This window comes from Podarcis tiliguerta (genome assembly GCF_965153285.1).
Source record: "Podarcis tiliguerta genome assembly, chromosome: 10".
NCBI lineage: Eukaryota > Metazoa > Chordata > Lepidosauria > Squamata > Lacertidae > Podarcis > Podarcis tiliguerta.
Genome location: NC_139543.1, coordinates 38,398,217 through 38,415,458, shown reverse-complemented (window position 1 = coordinate 38,415,458; position 17,242 = coordinate 38,398,217). Strand labels below are relative to the sequence as shown.

Genomic DNA, 17,242 nt, shown 5'->3' with positions numbered 1-17,242 from the left:
AAAAAAACAGTGGTGTGTCCGTTCTCCAAATTACAACCCTGATCACCTTCCAAGGGCTTGTAATTGGGTTACTTTTCCATCTGGTCCAGTCCTAGGATTCTGTGCTGCTTCATGGAGAGGGAAAGTCTATAAACACTGAGGCATTAACCCAGTAGTTTTGGTATCCTTGGTTCTCTTGTGACTTTCATAGTATAAAATGTGTACAATTAACAATTCTGGACAGTAGAATGTTGCAGCGTATGAGTACAGACAAGGGCTTGTTAGCCAGTTCTTGTTCTTTTGTGGGATTAGCAAATTGAGAGATTTCCCTTTGAAAGCATATTGAATGTTTTCAGGCCTAGTAGTTAATTGATTTCAAAAGCCATTTCCTGCACTATATTTTCCTCGGGACCATATGATGGCCAGATTTCAGAAAAGTACAGAAAAGCAGATGAGAACCAGAACTTAGTTTTGAAAGGAAGAAGGATCTGTTTGAATCAACTTTTGTGTGGGCGTGTATATTCCCTGGCATGTATATTCCCTGGCAAATTCCTGGTATTTCCTTATGGATAATGGCTTCTGCATCATGCAGGGACACAAACGTGGCTTCTTTGGCTCAGGCCTCAGCAACTATTGCTACCTCCGTGCACTGCAAGTGTGAAGTCTAGTGAGAACACCAGTCATGAGCTAAAAGGTAGAATCCCAAGGCACTTAAGGGAATGAGTGGGAAATAGCTGTGGAATCTGACCCGGCCCTATTATTCAGCAGGGATGAAGCATCCACCTCAGGTGTTGGGGTACAAAGCTTTGTGGGCCACATGGCCAGTTTTGCACCACTAATCTGCTTCCCTCAGGTGTGGTGGGGGATACAAGCCTGTGGCACCAGAACATTACTACTACTGCTGCTGCTGCTGCTAAATTTTCCAAGGGGCTCAAAGTGATGTATATGGTTCTTCCGCACTCCCCACTTTGTCCTCACTATCTACCCTGCCGAGAGGCAGCAACTAGCCCAAGATCACTCAGTGAGCTTTATGGTTGGCTGGGGATTTGAAACCTGAACTCCTAGTTCAGGGTTTCCCAAACTTGGGTCTCCAGCTGTTGTTGGACTACAACTCCCATCATCCTTAGCTAACAGGAGCAGTGGTCATGGATGATGGAAATTGTAGTCCAAAAGCAGCGGAGACCCAAGTTTGGGATACCCTGTCTTAGTCTAACACTCTGACCATGCTGGGTATGATGCAACTGGCAGGCTAGTGGGCTTCTGTATGGAATGAGAGCCATCTTATCCTTTGCTCAGGCAGAAAAATGCAATAGGCTGATCCTGAAAGGCATACCAGGAGTTTCACAATGACCCCAAAGTGCTACAGCTGACTGGGAATCACATCCCAAGCCCAAAATGTGAATTGACACACAGAAGCTTCAGAGCAATGGAGGAGGGGCTGACGGAAAGGAGGTCTTCAATGATTGTTTTGAATTTGGGTGGTGGGAGCTATTTTATTTTTATTTTGAAATCAAATAAATTCAAGGCAAACATTTGTCGTCTTCTGGAAAGTTTTATTTTTTTGCTGCCTAAAGAGGAACTGAAATAGGTATTTTATCTAGGATCCCCACCCCCACCCCATCTTCTGCCAAACATATGCGGAAATCTTATTCATTATGGGGCCAGCAAGGTCTTTCATCCCTACCAACAAAATTCATAAGATAAAAAGGGAGCTATTGCTCCTTGCTCTTTAAAAAAGGATATTGGCAGAATTCTCTCTGTCTTCCTTCCCTGTCTCATCAGAATGATTCTCCTTGCCCCCCCCCCCCAGACCTCCCATCTCGCCACACAGGGTTCATAAAGCACAATTTGGAGATAATGAAAGAAATACAGGACACAACATGTTTCTGGCTGATAGTATTGATTCCAGGTTTTCTCACAGAGAATTAATTCACCCATATGCTTCTGCTGCAATGCTACTTAACTGCTTCTATGACTGCCTGTTGAAACTGTTTCGCATATGTAACAGACCTCAAATCACAGATCAAAACTAATTACCAAAAAGTCACCCTAATTGCTCAGCAGAGGACATATCTGAGATAAATGCAGGTTCACATTGGCACCTGATTTTCATTATCCGTTTAATGGAGAGGCTAATAAAGAGGATACAATACAAATAACGAGTGACACATTTGGCGCAAATGATGGACTAGCCTTGGTACAACAATGCTGCATTTGTTTGTTTTTCCTCTTTTCAATTTTCTATGTTCCCTCCCTTAATTCATTTGTATGCCATTATCTTTGTCATATTGGAAACATCCTACAACTTATGAAGCTACTTTGTGGGTTGGTCCAGATAGAACACTAAACCATTATGTGCAATGTTATGTGAGCTAGGTTACCCACGGCCCCTGGCTCATGTCCCCCTCATAAGCTGGCACACTTCCATTAAAAACAACAAAACAAAACAAAAACTGGAACTTGCCATGTTGTCTGAAACCAGAGAAACTACTACAGTTAGTGAAAATCAGCTAACTTCAAACCATAGTTTATAAACTGGCTTGTTTTCATTAGCCACACTTAACCACGGTTTATGATATGCACAACACACTAAGCTTCTGAACTCCTCACAGCCACCCTGGAGAAGGGACAGGATGCATGTACATGTATGAGGAAGCTAGGCTTGTTCTCAGACTACTAGGCCATGGCTTAGTGCTATGTCTGAAGGGAGCTTTTGACAGCTGGTATAATTGCCAATTGCCACTGTCTTACAAGGATTTTTCTTGCTGTATTGGTCATAGAATTTTTGTAGTGGGCAGAAGGGGAAGTGGGGAGGTTATTTTGAGAGGATTCTCTTTTTTTGGAGTTTATTTCTCCTCCAAAGCTGAGTCAGACAACTGCAGCAGCTCTAGACAAGTTGTATCCAGTAATTTTTATCATACTGATAGCATCACCTTTCTCAAAATACACACTGCTGGAATAAAAACAATTTATTCCTTGTGAGCACCAGCTGTGGTAAAAAGAGCATGGCCAGAGATTTAGGATTGATTTGTTAGTGCATTTCTCTGATGGTACCATCTTATTATCACATAGCTCTGCCTCACTGTTTTAAGTATGTATTAAGAAGTCCCTGAATGATTTGTATGCTTTTGTAAATGCCTTTTTCTTCTTCTTTTGCTGTGGCCACTCTTTCTGGGCTGCTAGCCCTGAAGACTAAAGCACCTTCCTGTGGGGCAGAAGGGACGGGGGGGGGGGGGGCTTCCTCAACGCAGGAGAGTCCCACTGAACTGCCTCCAACTGATGCATGGATTATCATTTCCACCAGAGAGCCTGACAACCACTGTGATTTCTGGCAGAAAATGAAGTCAAAGCTATGCATTAATTGCAGCCAAAGTGTGGTCCTTTGAAGTCTCCCTTGTGCTGTGGAGATCCCTGCATTGCATGGGGGTTAGAATAGAGGATCCTTTCCAACTTTATGATTCTGTGGTTCTAACACATGCTAGTTGGGAAGGGAAAATATTAAGGAGTGGCAAGGAGCACAGAGTTGAGCCTTCAGAGAGGGTGGCTGTTTTCACTTTAAAGTGGACACTCTAAGCAAACTTTTTCAGCAGGGGGCCGGTCCACTGTCCCTCAGACCTTGTGGGGGGCTGGACTATATTTTTTTTGGGGGGGGGGGGGAATGAACGAATTCCTATGCTCCACAAATAACCCAGAAATGCATTTTAAATAAAAGCACACATTCTACTCGTGTAAAAACACTGGGCAGGCCCCACAAATAACCCAGAGGTGCATTTTAAATAAAGGGACACAATCTACTCAATCACACACTGATTCCTGGACCATCCTGGCCAGATTTAGAAGGCAATTGGGCCGGATCCAGCCCCCAGGCCTTAGTTTGCCTACCCATGCTCTAATGCAAGCAGTGCTTTACTTTGAATAAGCACCCCATTCTAAATAATCTTCAAAGGCACCTCCTTGGGAGTAGGGGGCATGAATGATTCATAGATCCCTTGGGACTCTTACTTCTCCTTACCTGGCTATGATGTTGAGATGGTGGCAAATCAGTTCATATATTTACTTTCATATATTTAGAGATTTCCAAACAATGCTTTGCTGTTATTATTTCTAGTTAAATTTATCCCACTGGCATTGATGTTGCAAGTAAAGTCTGGGAATTATCTCTCCTGCTCTTTCCCTCTCCTTGCTTTCCGAAGTGTTTATTCACCAGAGTCCTTTAATTTTGAGCCCTGTAGACAAGAGCTGCTCCTTTGGCTTCATAACTCAGGTAGCTACAAGGCTGCAGAAATAAAAATGAGAAACAGTTATGTAATTGAGAGACAATGAAAATCTCTATCAGCCCTGACAAACAATTGTTTTCCTCACTGCCTCCAAAATGTAATTATATGGGCCTCTCTTGCTTTCATGTATCTAATTACTGAATTACTATAGATCATATTGTCTGTGCCGTATCCAAACTGCAGCTTCTATTTGCTTCCAAAGGGTTTATTGTTCCGTATCAATTTAGGATTCTCTTTTCCCACACTTCTCTTTCATGCTTCCCTTTATGTAACTCTTACAAAATATCAATAACACGCCCTGAAGAGGTTTAGACCTTGTTTCAATTTTCCATGACTGTCATGGTGTCCTTTCATCTCTGGCTATGAGCTATTATTTTCATAGATCTTGTGTACATATTACCCCCACATTTGCTTACAAATTCTGAATGGCATCCTTAGGCAGTGGCACTTAATAAATGTATAGGTTAATGATAGCTTTAGTTAGGAGGACTAGATGCAAACAAACGTCTCTCTGCACAAATTATACCCATGCCATCTTTCTTTTTAGTTTTTTAAAATTCCTCATTGTACAGCTTTTACTAGCACTTTGGATGATGAGAGCTCATTGAACATTATTCTCAACTCACTTTCCAAATTAAAATGCCTGAGCCAAAACCTCATGATGCTGCACATCTTTTCCGCTCCTGCCATTTGCTGCAAATTAGTGTTTTGAAAATGAAAATAATGGTACTGGGAGGAGAAAATGCTTGTTTCACACTTAGGTGTCATGTGACGTGCCCTAGATAATTTAAAGACGCTCTGAAGCATGTGAGCCGAGTGCGAAAACAGAGTCATGACAGGCCTTGTAAAAGATGCGCGATTCTCAGTGATGTCTGCATAAATGCAGTCCCGTTTCATCTAACATATTCATAAGCATGTTAATTATGCGAGTTTTCATGAGGAAAATACATTGTGTTCTTCATATAAAGGAAATATTCTAAATTCTCCGTAGCTTAGCTGATTTCAGTTTATGAAACAGCAATGTCTTCAGCCTGGGAGAAATGGCATTCTTTCCCTGTGTTATGTTGTTTGGTAAAACTTGGACATTACTGGCAACCTGCAAGAATTTCTAACTGTAAAAGGAGATGCTACAGTCTAGTGGCCCCTTAGAAGGTGTCGCAGGGACCATATGACGTACCCTCCAACATTTTTCTGATGAAAATAGATTTGTCTTGAGGAAAAGTTCTTAAGGAATTTCTTTCCCAGAGAAAGTGGCCTGGTGCCTTCATTATAGACCTTTAGGCACCAGGCGAAACAGTTCCTTTTTAACCAGGCCTTTGGTTGACCGGATTGACATCCGACATCCTATACCCTTTTAAAATGTGGCTATTTTTTGGGGGGGGGGGGTTATTGGGTCATTGTTCTTATTTTGACTTTATATATTGTAATCTTTTCTGTGAACTGCCCTGAGACCTCCGGGTATAAGGCGGTATATAAATTCAATAAATAAAATAAAAAATAAATGAAAATGGGATATCCCAGGATCAAATCAGAAACCAAGATGGCTTCTGTAAATCTGGGACTGTCCCTAGAAGATAGGAACTAGGGACACTTGGGAAGGCGTATCTGATAGGGTGGATCAGAGGTTCTTCTCTGACATCAGAGAAGGACATCCAATGTTGGATCCCCTGTTCCTGCCATTGCAGCAACTTACATATCCCTGGCCAAACTGACTCCAGAGTTTTGACATCACTAGGGCTCCAAAGGGGGTATGCCTGGGGTGGTTCAAGGGCATGCTGGCAGAGGCAAACTTCTGCTCCTCTAAGCAGGCCTGGCAAATAAAACCTTCTCTTTTACCTTTCAAGGTGTCACTCTAAAACTGTTCCAGCTTTGATGCTTCTACCAACATCTCTGTTCTAGATTAATAAGACGCCTTGCAGCCACTGACATATGAGAAAGCATTCTGGGGGAAAGAATGTATCATCATGTTGAGACTTTAGCTGAGGTCTCAAGCCACCTGGAAAGGAAGAAATTACCAAATCCATCATTAGAATCAGCTTTGTGGTGACAGCAAAGGCTGGGGAAGAGAAGGGATCCAATGATATCACGTGCCATTCAAGAGAAAGTCAAGGAAGTTAATGGCTCTGTTAATTTGATTATTGCTGCAACTGTGGCCCTATCACACCAGTTTACACAATCATGCCTTCCCCCAAAGAATTTGGGGAGCTGTCATTTGTTATAGGTTCTGAGCTACAATTCTCAGGGTATGCAAACACAGTAGTTTAAACCTCAAATGAGTGTGTCTATAATAGGCTTCCAAACATTCTTGAAATTACCACAACAACCAAAAGCCACAATCTGCAAGAGAACTTCAGTAAGTTCAATTGTAATAGATTTTCAGCATTTTCATGCTGGGTGAGGAAGGCAGACCAGCCACACTTAATTTATTGAAGTATAATTGTCATGTTCAAATGCAAGAATAACACCATATGGAACATTATGCTAATGTGTTATCACACTAATTACTTCTTATATTACTCACCCTTGGAGCTAACAAAAACCTGCATGTCTGCCTAGAAAAAGTACTTGAAAAGTTTCCATGCTGTTGTTCTGCTTGGACATCTATATCTATCCATCCTTTCTCTTTGCTAAAAAAAATAATTGGACCAAAATGTACACAGAAAAAAGAGCCTTTAAAATCATATAGGTGTTTATTTGCTAATGCTAGAAGCCTGAAAACCCAGATAGGTGGATTGTTGTCAGAGTGCCTCAGCCTAAATGTTCCATTGAACACCTATGGGATACAGTTATCTATGGATATTAGAATTGGGTACCTTCTAGTTGGGGACACGGGTGGTGCTGTGGGTTAAACTGCAGAGCCTAGGACTTGCCGATCAGAAGGTCGGCGGTTCAAATCCCCGCGACGGGGTGTGCTCCCGTTGCTCGGTCCCTGCTCCTGCCAACCTAGCAGTTCGAAAGCACGTCAAAGTGCAAGTAGATTAATAGATACCACTCCAGCGGGAAGGTAAACGGAGTTTCTGTGCGCTGCTCTGGTTTCACCAGAAGCAGCTTAGTCATGCTGGCCACATGAGCCGGAAGCTGTACGCTGGCTCCCTCAGCCAGTAAAGCGAGATGAACGCCGCAACCCCAGAGTCATCCACGACTGGACCTAATGGTCAGGGGTCCCTTTACCTTTTCCTTACCTTCTAGTTGAATAGTTCAGTGCAAATTTGTGTGTTTAGTGGTAGAGAAAGGCCAGCAGCAGCTAAAAAATGGATGCAGCACATGGTCAAAGGAGCATCAGACTAGCTCCACTGCCGTGTACTGCTCCACACTGAGCTTCCTGCATCTCACCCCTTCTCTTCTTGGTAAGTGGCAGCGACCTACAATGTTGGGAAGCTAGGAGATCTAGGGCACCCCACTCACCCCACCACACTGGCCACAATTCCTCTTAGCAGACTGTGTGGAAAATAACTGGTGCTATGGCACTGGTCCTGCCTCTGACACAGAATACTTTATCCATTCTATTGTGCACATGCATCACAAAGAAATCTGAGCTTGGCTGGCATTTATTTAGTTTAACCCCATAGCTGCCCCCATGGCAGAGACCTTCTCTGAGTGGCTCAGACAACAAATACAACAATTAAAATACAATGCTGAAAACAATAAAAACTATTAACAACTAAAAACACACACACAATAGATCCATAGACATAGAGGTATTTTAAAGTGCCTGGGTGAGCCAAAAGGTGGGTCTCTGGAGAGTGGTGTGGGGGGGGGGGGCTGCTGGGTAAAGCAGTGGCTCTCAGCTGAACTCCAGCTGCCTGCATTGCTGCTGCATACTGGGTCTGAAGGAGGAAGCACAAGGTGGTGGTGAGGTGTGCACAAGCATTGCACCGGCTCTGCTGGTGTGTTTGCACTGCCCTGACGTTGCCGCAGCAGCTGCCTGCTTTTACATGCATCCTCCAGTCTCCTGCCAGCCCCAGAGCTTTCATTTTAGTTGTCTACATTTTTGGATACAGTATTTTTCGTCCAGATTGGAGAGAAAGTGTTTAAAATGTGTTTAGAGGGTGCTCCCCATTTATGCGATTTTTGCTTATGCTCGTGGGGGCCTGGAATGTAACCCCCACGTAAGTGGGGGGATGCCCGTACTGCACATCTGTTTCAAACTGAGTTTTTATTATTATCATTCAGACCATGCCTTTTCTCCCCTGTTTAAATGACAGTGAAGTTAAAGACAGGAGATCTCTTCTACCTGGTTACATTTATTGATGCATATTGTTTTACCCTGACTTTCTGACACTTGATTATATTTTTGTCATTTTTCTACATGTACATGAAATTGTATTAACAAATGAATTCGATTGACATTCCATTTTAACTGGGCTGCCCTCATAAATCATGTATTTCACCAAGTTTCACAAAGGCCTATACCACTCATCACTGTCATGCTAACTCAGCCGGGGTTAATGGGACAATATGGGTGCAGGCTCCTTTTTGTTTTGGATGGCCACTGATATGTTTGGTTTTATAAGCACACCTTGAATACTCAGTCGCTGTATTCGGGGCTAGTGAGGAATTTTTCCTGCAGACAATTTGGGCCTGCTGGAAGGTTTTCACTTGCCTCGTAGCAATCACCACAACTTCTTGGCAGATAAGGCATTGGGTTGGATCCTTAGACTATTAGGTACCCCACTAAAGGGGTCCAGGAATTTGTGTTTCTGTCCAGAAGCCCACATGGGGACTGATGGGCCATAGCACCCATCCAAAAACCAGTCCTGATAGGATCACTCTGATTTGACGTTGGTCGACACAGCCTACTGGTGGATTCCAGATACATATCCAAGGCCTTTGCCATAGCTTACTTACATCTGTGATGAATAAATTTTGTAGACTATTTTAACCGAATACCAATTTCTTCCTTGGCCTGTCCTGTGCTGCTTCCTACACCTGGGCCTGGAATATAACAGCAGGCAAGGCACTGGCCAGGGGGAGTCACTCTCTCTCTCCACCTTGCCTCTGCCATGCATCCAGAAAGACACTCCATCATGAAATACTTTCATTCAAAATGTGGGGTGATGGGAGGATATGGTGACTGCAGACTCTTGCTATTTCTGCTGCACGAAACAGCTGAGAATATTACAGTTAAATAAAGGAAGGGAGAGAGAAAGATGCTGCTGGTGCCTCTACTTTGATGTTGAAACCTCCTTCCTTTTTTCTTTTTTAAGGTTCATTGGCCCCTGAATGTCATAAAAAAATAGGTACTGCTTGACTGTAAAAACAAACAAAACTAAACCTTAGAGCAGATTACAAAAAGAATAAATATCTGTATCTAGCCAACCTCAGCTTGAAAAGTTTGTGTTGGGGTCTTCTTGCTGCTATGCATTTTCAAGATGCATAGAGGGAATGCTGTCATGTCCTGTCACTCCTGGGGGACTTCTGCCACGTACACTGAAACCGTGCACTGGAGCACCATGTGTCATGCTAGCGGCTCAGGATACCTAGTTTTAAAGCAAACTATTTGGGGCAGGAGAACAGAGATGGCACACAACTCCTTAAAGCACCATGTAAGTTGACCACTTAGAGCACCTTGCAAATGTTTATTCTAAATGTGTTTCTGGGCAGATTTTAAAGGATTTTCCTGTAAATATCCACCTGGAAATGGAACAGGATGGATTTAGTTCCAATCTTCCTGAAAATGGGGGTGGGCTGGACTTTAATGTGCCCATCCATCTCTAGTCTGAACTCTGGAAAGTACTCAACACTGTATGCAAAATGACCCACATTAGCCAAACTCATTCCACATTGTGCCTGGGGAACCTAATCCATCACTATTTTGGAATCTCTGAAATATCTTTAATAAAGAATTCCTGGGTCTGTCCATTTTAAATGTCCTTCTTGGTAATTCCCATTAAATGTGTTCTGGTTTACTTCTGAGTAAACATTTGCTGGAGCATGCTGTTGAGATCCTCCTGGGAGCCAAGTGAAAGCAAACTAGCTAGCTTTCATGCACTTCAGTGAAATTAAGGTCAGATCTACACCATACATTTAAGCACATCCAATTCACATTTCAAAGCACATGGCTACCCTCAAAGAATCTGGATGTAGGGACTTGGACCTCTGTGTAGGGAAAATATGGTTTCTATTATTCTTTGGGAGACGCCATGTGCTTCAAATGCACAATGGATGTGCTTTCAGTGTATGCACAGAGAATACGACGATGGAGCTAGAAAGAGGACAACTCTGCCCACATCCTGTGGTTTGTAGAAACTGTTTTGCAAGAGACGAGAGTACTTGTTTACTTTACCCACAGAGACTTCCTCAACCCCTGAATAAAAGCCTGCTGTTGTCTTGGGGGTGGGTGGTGTTTTTTTTGTACAAACAGCTTAATACACAGAACCCACACCCAGGTTCATTGAAGTAAATGGCAAAACTGCTATTGACGTCACTTGTCTTTTGATCGAGTCCAGAAGCAAGGCTTCGCTAAACCCTTAATTCTTCAAGGCCGGGTGACTCATTCTTTTGAAAGAAGACAAATTACCTTGCTGAATCATGGCTTAAATCTCTCAGATTGGCCATAAGAGCCTATCTTGTTCTAGAAAAAAATAAAGACGGGGCTGGTTTGCATGGTTGGAAATATTAAAATGCTGCATATGCAAAGTGGAATGGATTTATGAACACCCTTCCACTGTGCCTGTGATGGAACATAGCTGAACCTTCCCTTAGCTTTAGCAGCTCCAAACTACCTTGTTCTGGCCACAGATCATCATTACTGGACTTCCTTTACTGCCATTCTTAACCTAAGAGCCTAAGAAGAGAGCCTGTTGGCTTAGGCTGGTGGCCCATCTAGTCCCAGAAACCTCTTCTAAGTCACCAACCAGATGTTCATAGGAAACCCAAAAGCAGGACCTGAGTGCTGAGGTTGTCGCGGAAGAATTCAGAGTGGACCTGGCCTCTCCAAACTGCTCAGGCTTTTTTGCAAGGATTCTCTGAACTAGCTTGGAACAAATAAGAGATGGGGGACTTTGCCAACCTTTCATTACAAACAGTTTCAACATGGATTTAACAATGTTCTTCTTTTGAAAGTGCATGCTTTTGCTTAGCACTCAGAAGAGACCATGTTTTGCTAAGCACCCAAACTGAATATCTGTGATTGACAATACAATTTTATGTTGTGTAGGACTCTAAATTATCTGCTGGAATTGACTACATAATTAAGGCCTAGCAGGCAGCAGTAAGAAGGCATGCAGCTCTGTATTATACCCGTAAACAATGTCAAGCGTCTTCACTGATACGCATACAAATGGGACTTGTCCATTTATTAATATTTACTGATGTCATCCCCCCTCCTCACCACTGCAAACAGTTTAAGATGCCTTTGAGATGAACTGTCCTGCTGTGAAGTTTGCCACCCCCCCCCCCCCGAATATAATGATGAGGTGATGGAAATGGAATCTTCCCACCGAGTTTTAAAAATCTAGAAATGAGTTAAAATTAGTGAACCTGAGCAGATGGAAGAGGGGAACCCCAACTTGCAGGATTAAGTACACAAAAGCATTGTGCAAGTATAGGAGAGATCACACTTAATATACACTGACTGTAGCCCAGGGTGTGTCCTGCTGATGGCTTTCTGCAGATGAAAGCTACCACAAGGTTCATGTTGCGGGCTTTGTCCCTGAGAAAAATGGAAAACCAATTCACATGACCCATATTTGCCCTGGGCACATAATTGCTTCAATGTGCATCTATGAAAGAACACTTGGCACACAATCAGATTAGCTTTCAACCCTTGATGAGGTGGTGAGTGAAAAAGATGGATCACGGCAAACGTTCCATTTTAAACCCAGATACAAAGTTTCTTCTGGGTTTTGGGTGGGGTGTTGCAAAAAGTCCAGAATTCATGGCAGTTTGTATCATTACAATTTTTAATGATGCAACTATTACCTACTTCTTTTACAGCTTTGATTGATTGATTGATTGATTGATTGTATAATAGAGATAGCGGTGCTCATACTAACTTTAAAAGCTTTCATTTACTGATTCTGTAATGGGTCCCAGATTGGCACAATAAGTTTTTTAATATAAAAAAACTTCAATTGCTCTGGATTATGTGACTTGGAGCCCAGGAAAGGGAGGGGTGTTCGGGTTAAGTGTTGTTACTACTGCTTCTGCTTTTTAAAAATAACATTGTTTTGTTTTGTTTTGGTAAATTACTTACTTAAAAACTTTGCAAAGGTCAGATTCATGTGCTTTTTCATACAGCATTCAGAAAAAGTCACATAGGCAGTAAAACTTAGCTTAGCTACAGAGAGGTATATTAACTCAAGAGTGGCTTGTTGTGCAGTCTGAGCTTAGAGCAAGCTGCTCAAAACTCTTTACACGCTAAGCTTAACAGGTAGACGGGTATAACAATAAGCATGACTGCCCAATTCATCCCAAGGTAAAGAATGTGACATAGCTAAGCCTGGCAGAACAGCTTACTCTATGGTATTAACCCCTTCGTGCTCTAACTGGACTAAGCATGTTGGTTATATGAGGCTGGTTATCCCACATTCTCAACACTCCTTAACTGGACTTTAAGCTGCCACCTCCTTCCCTGGAAAGGACTTTAATGCTACATACTGCTCCTTATTTGTTCAAACTTCCCCTGCATGCACTTTATTTCCACAGGACGGATGTACACTCTGCTTCCCTGCAAATACTTTGATTTGTAACCAAAACATTCTCTGATTAAAAAGATTCATTTGTGGTTTTTGTTTTTTTTAACATTCATTTGTTTTGTGACAGAGCGAGGGGTGGGGTTGGACAAGTGACAGTGAGTCTCTTTGTATAGTAAGTATCTATTTTGTAATAAATCATTTTGCTTTTTTAATTTGGGAATTCAGAGGAGAAATATTGGGTGGCTTACGTATGTGTTACAACAAATTGTTTTAACCATTTCCTGACATGCACACATTAAAAGCTACAGCAGCTGCTAGGTGCGGCAAGACAGGCAAGGTAGCTCTGAGCCACATGAAATTCCAGAGAATTTGCAAAAAAGGTGTGTGGATCTGCTTCCAACTTACCCCTTTTCTACCAAGGGATATATAGTAAATGCACAGCAATGCAGGAAAATGCTGCTACTGTTATTTCTACCTTGTTCTTTTGCGAACTCATTTTCTAAAATGAAAAGCTTGGGCTCTGTGCCCATCTAGATATGCATCTGCATCCTTCCCCAAACTCAGATTATATTTTTCCAAATCGCAGACATTTTTAGGCTGAAAAATTGTGTGTGTCCATCAGAATCATAACGGCAGCATCAGTGAAGAATTGGTTTCACTCTCTTGGGTGGAGATCGCGTGCAAGTTGCCTTCCTGCCTGACCCTCCATGTGCCATCATTGTTTCATGTTGTAGAAAGCGCAGTCTTCAGAGTTTGTGCAGATGGAAACCACAGATGAGATTTCCCAGTATTGATTAGATTTTTCTTTTCTCTTTCCAACATCTGAATTGTAACGGGCTGAATTATTAGCTGAAGCACACACTTTTCATTCCCAGAGATTCTATTAGTGCCATACAGTATCCAGCATGGTGGTATCGATTAGGAGCAGGCTCACGCCTGCTCTGCCAACCACCTGTTTTTCCCCTGCTGCAAAAGATGTTTCCATTCACATATGGCTGCAATTGCTGTTGGGTAAAAAAGAACATGCTCTGGGGGTAGGGATGATGCATTTTGCCAAGATGTTCAAATGATCATTAAGACACACCATTTTCTTGAACGGGTGTGTGTGTGTGTGTGTGGCATCCTTCCTTTTTATTACTTGTACCTCACAAAGAAATAAGAGCACTCAGGGGGGAAAGACAGCCATAATTGTGAAAGAAGCACCACTTGCAGTTGTATAGGTGAGATTTGAATTTGTCCCAGGTCTCATGGCCTCCTTGGCTGCTTTTCTGAGCTTGACACACTGAGGAAGCAGAGAATGAAACCACATGAAACACTTGGTAGAGAAAGGCCTTTTGGCCTGCCTGCCTGCCTTCCTGCAATTGCATTTTAAACATGTTGCTTCCACCTTTTTTATAGCACTGCAGAATTTATGCCATCCAAATTTTTCAGGTCAAAAACACACATCTTCTGCAATGCGCCCCTGGGCATGTCATGTGAGCAGTGCTGCAATCTCTCTCCCCCCCCCCCCCATGCCTCCCAAAATGGCCACAACAATCTCACATCAATAAACAGGATGTTCCATTTTTTCCCAGGACATTTGGAAGGTATGAAAATTACAGCTGCTGCCCTCTGCAGCAGGGGCAGGGGAACTTCCCTCAGCCCCAGCCAGCATGGCTGGTGGTCTGGAAGGCATAGGTTCCCCACCCTCCTACTCTAGGTACAGTGGTACCTCGGGTTACAGAGGCTTCAGACTCCACTAACCCAGAAATAGTACCTCGGCTTAAGAACTTTGCTTCAGGATGAGAACAGAAATCATGCAACGGTGGTGCGGTGGCAGCAGGAGACCCCATTAGGTAAAGTGGTACCTCAAGTTAAGAACAGTTTCAGGTTAAGAACGGACCTCCGGTACGAATTAAGTTCTTAACCTGAGGTACCACTATACTGCACTGTGTGGTTTAGGGGAGACTGGGGAACCTCAGGCCCAGGGATGTGGTCCTCCTGGCTTCTCTGCCTGGTATCTAGGATTCTCCACAGGCCACACTCTCACTTGCCCTCCTCCCTCCGAAGGTAGTAGACTCTCCTTCATTAGGGGTTTTGAAGCAGAGGTTGGATGCCTATCTGTTATGGATGTTTTAGTTGAGATTCCTACATTGCATGGGGCTGGACCTGGTGGCCCTCGGGCTCCCTCCCAACTCTACAATTCTATGGTCTGATAAACAATAAGGTGCCAGACAAAAACACCCCTCTTCCCCCAAGGCCTTTGACTAATTAAACCATCTATGGCCTTTTAAACTGGGGGTGTTGACCCAAAAGGCGAGCTGGTCTGGAAGCCCTCCTTGCAGCATATTGATGGTCAAGATGATTGGTAGCAGCTGTAGCACTGAGCTCATATGTGTTTCACATGCTTAGATGTATCCACAGGCATAGCTAGAGGGGGAGGTAATGAACAGCCACCTGTGTTCCCATGTGACATGGCCTGCCTGGGCTTATAATGGCTGTGAGTATGTTTCCTTGGTGTAGACAAGACCTTGCTGTGGAGTCTGTCTCACGGAATGCTGTGAGCAAGGCCAAGCAGGGAGCCTTTGGACCTTTGCTGTAAGTTTGTCCCCTTCTTGAATAGACCTGACCATTCTGACAGTTTGGGCAACTTTCTTTGGAATTCCTGCATATCTGAACCTCTGTGAGCTCTTCTCTGGCTCTGCAGGGTGCTTCATGTGCTTGTGTGATTGTTTGTTTGTTACTATTTTATGCAATTTTGTGTTTTTGTATTATAAACTGCCGTATGATCCTTGGCTGAAGGGCATTGTAGGAATTCAATGAATAAGTAAATGAAATGAAGTAAACTCTGTCAGCAACACTGTTGGAGGCAGTATGGCTCTGAATGCTAGTTGCTGGGAGTCACAGGTGGGGAGAATGCTGTTGTATTCAGGTCCTGCCATGGGCATCTGTTTGGCCACTATGAGAATAATAGTGATGGAGCTTTGGCCTGATCCTGCAGGGCTCATCTTATGTCCCTATCCTTGGTTTCAAGGGAACACCCCCCCCATACTATGTTTGCAGTAAATAAAATACTCTTACACAGCCAAATTAATGATGATATTTCATCAAGGTTTTTTTTAGCTTTGTTTGTTATCTATCTCCTTTCAAACTTTGCGAAGGGCGAGCTGAATAATGTGATTAAGAGGCTGAGCTCAGTTAAGTTTCCAAGAACTGGGTCATTATTGAGATTAAGTGCTAGATTAAAAGGATTTAGGAAAGTGGTAGGATTTGATTTGCATATTGCTCTGAAGACCTTTGACTTATGCAAAGCTTCCTCTTAAAGATTATCACGCTGGAGTATTACATCAAGCAATTTAGTAGTTGCAAATTACTCTTGTCTTCTTTGACCTTGTGTATGGTATAGCACCAATATTTCTAAACTACATTTATTTTCTGTCGTTGGCAAAATGTATGACTGCCCCATAGAACAGAGTTGGAATGGAGAATATGAATAGCCACCTTGTGAAGGAATAGTAGTTGCTGAGATCCCAGGACAAGGGATAGCTTAGCCTGGTCCATGAGGATACTAAATGGTAGGTTTGGGGTTTCTGACAAGTGTCAAAAAGGAGAACGTAATAGAGAAGGCAAAATAGAGGCTTATTTCTGCCCTTTGGTAGAAATGAATTACTTTTGAAATTGGAGAGTTTAAACTCCTCGTTTTGGGGAAGAGATGTAAACAAATAAGATACGGTGTGGAAACCTGTATCTAGTCAACAGAACCTGCAAAATTTGCACAGCTTTAATAGGTATTCTGAGCTGATATTAAAAATAATTTTGACTCTGAAGCCAGCTGTGTGCTAGAGCTGAAGAGGGGTGGCAAGGTGGTTTAAGAAAAACCTCTGTCAGAAGTCCTTCAGTTTAAGATGGGGTGGATGGAACATATTTATTAGTAAAGAAAAGGGGTGCCTAAGAGAACTCCTCCCTTTACCACTAAGTGAAATGTCTCATCCCCAGATAGTTTTGGGGCCAGTTGCTGTCAACCTGATAACATTGGCAGTGGAGACACTCCTCTTTATTCCTCCAAATCACGTACTTATTCGCATTGGCCAATCACTCATACCTCAATTGCAGTCTATTTCCTGCCATCACCATTAACCTGACTTCGACTCTTGTCGCTCTGGTGCATACCCTCTATTACTTTAAAATACCAGGCTCAGCTGGCTAGCCATTTTACCTCGGTGCTTTATATTACATTCCTACTTTATAATACAGAAGCTAGATTAAGTCATTTCGAATTATTCTCCTGTCACCCTCAGGTTCAAACACACATGCCTCACTCGGGCTGCCGAACCGCCATTGCTGCTGACATATAGTTTTGAACACAGA

General features: G+C 42.9%; 1 protein-coding gene and 1 long non-coding RNA gene across 12 annotated transcripts in view; one reads left to right on the top strand and one right to left on the bottom strand.

The window, feature by feature from the left end:
• Positions 1-17,242, bottom strand: part of LOC310658706 — a 202,552-nt gene that overhangs the window by 9,511 nt on the left and 175,799 nt on the right. For 5 of the 7 annotated variants that reach the window (XR_014502428.1, XR_014502431.1, XR_014502432.1 and 2 more), the window contains 2 exons: positions 6,093-6,252; positions 2,081-4,255 (listed from right to left, as the gene is read on the bottom strand). This is a non-coding gene — a long non-coding RNA (uncharacterized lncRNA). Of the gene's footprint in view, positions 1-1,578; positions 1,660-2,080; positions 4,256-6,092; positions 6,253-17,242 lie in introns of those variants that run through there. The other 2 variants (XR_014502430.1, XR_014502429.1) reach the window with 2 other exon arrangements.
• LOC310658703 (uncharacterized protein) overlaps positions 1-17,242 on the top strand; it is a 265,403-nt gene that overhangs the window by 157,588 nt on the left and 90,573 nt on the right. The window lies entirely within an intron of this gene.